Raw genomic sequence first — 6,785 nt, 5'->3', positions numbered from 1 at the left:
GTTAAAACAGCACTGTCCAACACCAAAAATACAGCTTCTATGGGACCTGACAATATCCCTGGCTGTGTTCTACATGAACTACAGAGTGAACTAGCACCTCACCTGTGTGCCCTGTTCAATCACAGCCTCACCTCAGGCTTTGTCCCTACCAAATGGCGCACTGCTATAGTCATTCCTCTCTACAAAGAAGGAGTGACTACAGACTCTGGCAACTATCACCCCATTAGTCTGACAAGTCTGATATGCAAAGCTATGGAATGCATCATCATGGACCTAATAAACAAGGATATAGGGAATCTCCAAACTCTGGATCCCAAACAGTTTGGTTTTGTGAAGGGTAGATCATGCCTGCTCAACTTGGTTGACTTCTTTGAGTCAGTCACCAGAGCTGTGGATGAAGGCAAGGTGGATCATACACCCTACCTTGATCTGACCAAGGCCTTTGATACTATTCCCCACTCAGAAATCATAGAAAAGCTCACTAAGCTAGGCATCAACCCCTATATCACTAGGTGGGTTGCAAACTGGCTCACAGATAGAACCCACAGTGTGAAAATAGCTGACTCCAAGTCAGACTGTCGACCAGTCATGAGTGGAGTCCCACACGGATTAGTTCTGGTCCTCTCCTATTTGGTATCTACTTCTCAGAAGTCCAGTCCAACACGAAGGGACTCTGGCTGACAAAGTTCACAGATGATTGCAAGTTGGGAGCCGTTATTAACTCACCAAGCGATGTTGACATCCTACAGAAAGGCCTTACTCAGACCAACAACTCGTGTCAGAACCATGGCCTTAAGCACAATGCCAAAAAATGTGTAGTCATCCCCTTTTGGAAAAATCCAGTTCCCATGAACTACCACATCGATGGTAGTCCACTGAACACAGAAGGTGTTATAACAGATCTGGGAACACAGGTTGACAGCAACCTCTGTTTTGACCACCACATTGCTACTGTGTTCAGAAAGTCCTTCTATGTGGCATATCTCATTACTAAGGGTTTTGCATCCAGGAAGAAAGAGGTCATTGTCTCCTTCTACTCTTCTCTCATTAGGCCAATCATCGAGTACAATCCCCCATTTGGCATGTACCTCACTAGACATTTGCAACAACTGGAGAGGCTGCAAAAGTACCTCACAAAGAGGATCCTAGGCCTTAAACATTTGTTACAGACTCAAAAAACTCAAACTATTCTCTGTCTCATATCGCCTACTTGGAGGTAATCTCTTCTTGACTTATAAATACTTATTCTTCTTTAACCCACCACTGGAGAAAATCAAATAGCAACCAAATCAACCAACATACATCCATACTCTAATATATGGTCAACTTCAGTGGAATAAAAACACCCAGTTAACACCACTGCTCTAATCACAATAACACTTCCTGTAAAATAACTGTGCTCACTGACAACTCACCCAGAAAAATAATGCAGCATGATCCATAAACAGTATCAGAACTTCTGATTAGGGTTGCCACCCCTATGTTTTTTTTCCGGACTATCTGGAAATTAAACTGATTCTTCGGTAGTCCAGAAAACACTGTACAAACTCCAGTATCCTGTTTCAAAAAGCAAACAGACTATCAGAGTTTGTAAATTGGCTGATTTACTATGCTTTTTTACAGAAAAGCATAGTAAATCCACCAAAAGCATGCAACAGGAATGGAAAAAGTGGGCGTTCCCTGCCAGGTAATGTTGCCATGATGTCAAAAATAGACGGAATGTGGGCGGGAGAGGGGGTTGGATGGGTGGGGTTACTGGTGGTGTGAGGGGTGTGGCTTTACTCTGGTTTTACAGAAAAAAGTCCAATCTTTCCGTGGTGAAGAAAACAGTCAAACAGGCAAAATAAGCGCTTTCGTCTTTTTTTGAAAATGGCATGTGATGAAGTCTTGTGCTCAAGACAAAAGCGCTTATTTTGCCTGTTTGTGGAATTATTAAACACTGTTTTCTTCACCACAGAAAGATTGGACTTTTTTCTGTTTTGCTTATTGGTTGGATACACACTTTTAAAATTTTTTGAGTGTTTACTCTGGTTTTAGCCAGGACGAAAGGTGGCAACCCTAATTCTGATATTTTAGTAAAATAATTCCAAAATAGCAAGTTTTACAATGTGAAATCTGGCACATGCTGAGACTGTATATATAGTACAATCCTTTAAACAAAGATGTGCAGCAACAGATAACTACAACAGAAGTTCCTGCTTCTGTTTTAAGCAGATCGGAAGGCAGGGTAAAGTCCGTGATTGACTGCATGAGGGCATGCATAATTATAGAATGGGCATTTACTGGGTGAAAAGAGAAAAGGAGGGCATGCATAATTATAGAGTGGGTGTTTCCTGGGCGAAAAGAGAAGAGGAGGGCATGTTCAACTGAAATCTGCCGTCTGAAAGGTCGGCGAATTGTCGGAGGCTTAAGCAAGCATGAGATTAAAGTTTTATTGAAGATGGCTAGCAGTACTAAAAGCTGCTTGATCAGAATCACTAAAAAATATATAAAATAACTGTTTCTTTGTGTGGTAATGTTATATTTGAGTGGTGGGATCATTAGATAGGGGAGAAAAATAGATTGTGGAGCAGAAATAATGTACTATTTCCTGTAGTTGTCCTTTAAATATACCAACTCCAAAATCGCACTACACTAGAGAAAGGGCAAAGTTCACCTGGTGGCCAAGCAGCTCCAATCACAAGGAAAGGATTTTGACAGTCCGTGCTTTCAGTTTAAAGCTGATTTGGTGAAATGGTAGGAATCAGTGAGGTGTTATTTTGGTGAGTCAAAGTAGACCCTTAGATAGATAGATAGATAGATAGATAGATAGATAGATAGATAGATAGATAGATAGACATACAGATAGATAGATAGATAGATAGATAGATAGATAGATAGATAGATAGATAGATAGATAGATAGATATAGATATATACTTCCCTTTACTGAATGGCAGATTTAATGACGTAAATAATGTTTACACCAAATGATCAACATTATTCACTTTGACAGAGTACTAATCATGCACAAGTAAAAATATTTATACAAAATTAAAAATAAAACAGCCCCCACACCAGTGGCGGCTGGTGACTTCAAATCAAAGGGGGCTGCAGGAGACAGCTGAATGGGTGGGGTCAATGGGAAGGGGTGTGGCCAACTAGAAAGGGGAGGAGCTATGCTCAAAACCACAAAAACTAACTAAATACACTGCCCTGGGTGCCAAACCGTCATTATGAGAGGCTAAACCGTCATTATGAGAGTCCAATCAAGACAAAATGAAGTATAGAAGAATAAAAATATTTTAGTACATTGGCTGCATGACAGCTTACTTAATATCTAGATGGAAACAAAAAGGTTGTGAGGCATGAAAAAATAAATTACTTTTTAAATACATTAATGGAATGCCAGTCAAAATCAAGTAGCACTCAACTCAAACCAGTTCTTTCACTGCAGTTTTAATTATAATTTATATTCAGCTTTATTAAAGTACCAAGTAATATGCTGAAAGTAGAAATGTCTGATGCCCCCACTTGTAAAAATGTTTCTTATCCAAAAAAAGACCTGCTGCCTGACAACTATCTACTTATTTCATGGGGAAAACATGATCAAAGTAAAAAATGAAAAGCAAACAAGAAATAAGCTCAAGATACATTGCTTAAAAGGATTACTGTACAGGTTATGGACCACACAGTTGGCATTCTGTTTAGTTTACGGGTAAAGCCTGCAGAGATGACTGGAAATCTCCAAGTGTAATGAGCTTCTTAAAATAATGTAATCTGTCCTTTATTACAAATACTGTTGTATGCATTTCAATACCCAAGGCTTATACATTATCTAGTTAAGTATTCTCTACATGGCAACAACAGAAAGGCTTTCAATGTTGGCAATTCTTTAACAGTATGCTTATTAAAGCTTACTTGCATCTTACAATCTCAGCCAAGCTTACCTGATGGTCATTAAATTATTGCTACTTAAACACAGAGCAACAGGCACTTTGAGTAATAAGCATAAATCAACAGTACAAAAAATATGACAGAAACCAGACCATTCTGCAAAAATCAAGGACAGATGAAAAGCCACTCTAGTACTTGTGTCTACCTTGGATGGGGGCGATACTCTGCACATTTACACTGCATAACTACTCCTTGCCTTGCTTCGACACATCCAGAGTTACTACATGGGGGATTGGGGTGCAAGAAGTATGTCACAATTTGAAATGTATCTGGCTGACTGTGATGGCCCTGACACATTTGTCATACCTCTCAACCTCAGAGCAAGAAATCTAGACAAGGCCATACAAAGAAGTGGGACAAAGGCCCAAAAATAAGGACAATTTTTAAATATTGCTCTTATAAACTTAGAAAGATAATAGAATAGGTCTTGCATTAGTATGAATTTTCTGAATGGTATGAAATCTGAAACTCAGATGTCTGTCATTATTTTCTAACTTCAGTCTTTAATGATTTGTCACTAATTTGCCAAAAAAAACAAAATTTTGCCAAAAAAACCCACAATTTTATGAAAAATGGACCAAAAATGTGATGTAAAAATATAAAATAGCCACACAATACAGCTGGGAACCTGTCAAAGAAGGGACACTTTAATATTAGTACTTGCTAAATACTTCCGCCTTTTTGGGTTTTGCAAGATGACGGCTACATTACGTCCTTATTTAAATGCGGTACATGCCACGCTGCAGGCAGCGATGTGCTTGGAGAACTTTTCCTCACAGGTTGTAGAACGACACAATAAGCCAGAAGTAGAAGTTCGGAGCAGTAAGGAACTGTTGCTATAGCCTGTCATAATTAGTAGAAATGAGAAGGAGAAAGTTCTAATCGAGGGCTCCATCAATTCCGTCAGAGTCAGCATTGCTGTAAAACAGGCTGATGAAATTGAAAAGATTTTATGTCACAAGTTCATGAGATTTATGATGATGCGTGCAGAGAATTTTTTTATTCTTCGTCGGAAACCTGTAGAGGGCTATGATATCAGCTTCCTCATCACAAACTTCCACACCGAGCAGATGTACAAACACAAACTGGTTGACTTTGTTATCCACTTTATGGAAGAAATTGACAAAGAAATAAGTGAAATGAAGCTGTCTGTGAATGCCAGGGCTCGAATTGTTGCTGAGGAATTCCTGAAAAATTTTTAAAACATCTCATGGACCCCCTGTATATCCCCCCAGAATCCAATCCTGATGTCTGCTGAGCTGCTTATCCTAAGAGGAGAGGTAACGTGCAAAGGTTGAACCAGAAGATTTGGGTGGGTATGGGGGTTGTCCCTTTAGGAAGGGCCAAACCAAAAAGAAACAGAGAAGCAGCAGCTTTTGAGTTTTGACTCTAAAATCTTCCCACCTTTGTGGCGTCCGCAAAATAAAAGGAGTACCTTTTAAATTTTGGAACAATAAAACAAAGAAAAAAAAAAAAAAAAAAAAAAAAATGGGAGGGTGGCCTAATGGTTAAGGTGTTGGCCTTACAAACACAAGGTGCAGGGTTTGAGTCTCACAAGGGATAATTGGCTAGGCTTACAATGGCTCGCAAGGGCAGTTAGCTTAGTACTAACCTATGAACCTATAATAATACTGCTAACTTGAGCAGCTGACAAAATAAAAGAATCTACATGCATTTCTGAAATAAAAGTAATCTATAACTCTGATTATTACAGTTATTTCTCATTTGTAAACCCTCCACATTTTCTTCCAAAATTGCTATTTTGCAGAGGGATTACTAGGGGGAAGAGCCACATTTTGATCCAAAATCAGAGACAGTTGAGAGGTTTGGCTATGCCTAATTCTATAAAGCAATTTATTTGCATGCACCTCTCAACCTGTTAATGCAATAAATCTGGACAAGGCCAAATATATTGGGGGAACATATAAACAGTACTAAAAATTGCTCTTGTATAAACTGAGACAGTTGATAGAACAACAGGTCTTACTTTAGCATGCATTTTTCTGAAGGTTATTAAGTCTGAAACTCAGTGTGTCATTGTTTAGTGACTTAATTCCTAAATGATTTGCCAGAAAACCACAAATTTTATGAGGAACAAACCAAAAATAAGAAGCAAAAATCTATTCATTCTTTGAAAATCTGGACATTTGGGAGGTATAGTTCAGCTGGGACTGTCTTTAAGTTTGTCCCCCTTCCCCCTCACAAAATCATGGTCGAATGGAGCCTCCCCCTGCAGCCATTCCAATGATCCATTACTTGGCTATTTCACTCCATTTACCATAAACACTAATGTGCATACTGATTTACTTCTAGGATGATTTGGACTTCATCTGAAAGTTTTATTTTGCATTTTGCAGCACAAACACTAAGACATCTGCTAAACAAACTTAGCATTAAAACTTCTCTGCCCTTGAAACTCACATTCATTGAAACAGCTTGAAACCTACATTCAAAGAAAATACATTTTACCAGTGGCAGAACTGCCCAATTCAGAACATATTTCCAGTAAACAATGAAACAAAATGCATGCACCCATAATGAGAAAACTGCCCAGTTCAGAAAATTTCCATCATAAAAGTCTACTCAAACTTCTACAATCCACTATTATCAGTAAATATGCACAATTCTACAGTCCACCATTATCAGTAAATATGCACAATTCTACAGTCCACCATTATCAGTAAATATGCACAATTCTACAGTCCACCATTATCAGTAAATATGCACAATCTCTGAAGAAGTAGAAAAGTCATCTAAATAATTCCACATTAAATAAATATGTAACCAATGAAGAGGTTGCTGCTAGCAAACACCTTTATATTTCATGGTTTCATCAAAAAATAAAGTGTC

The 6,785-nt window shown here is 38.5% G+C and overlaps 1 pseudogene; it reads left to right on the top strand.

The window, feature by feature from the left end:
• The first annotated feature begins 4,628 nt into the window (after positions 1-4,628).
• LOC122794797 lies at positions 4,629-5,360 on the top strand (annotated as a pseudogene).
• Positions 5,361-6,785: the final 1,425 nt, after the last annotated feature.

Source organism: Protopterus annectens, chromosome 2.part1 (assembly GCF_019279795.1).
Source record: "Protopterus annectens isolate FY-2018-M chromosome 2.part1, PAN1.0, whole genome shotgun sequence".
Lineage (NCBI taxonomy): Eukaryota > Metazoa > Chordata > Ceratodontiformes > Protopteridae > Protopterus > Protopterus annectens.
Note: the sequence above shows the minus strand (reverse complement) of the source record. Positions and strands in the feature narration are given on the sequence as shown.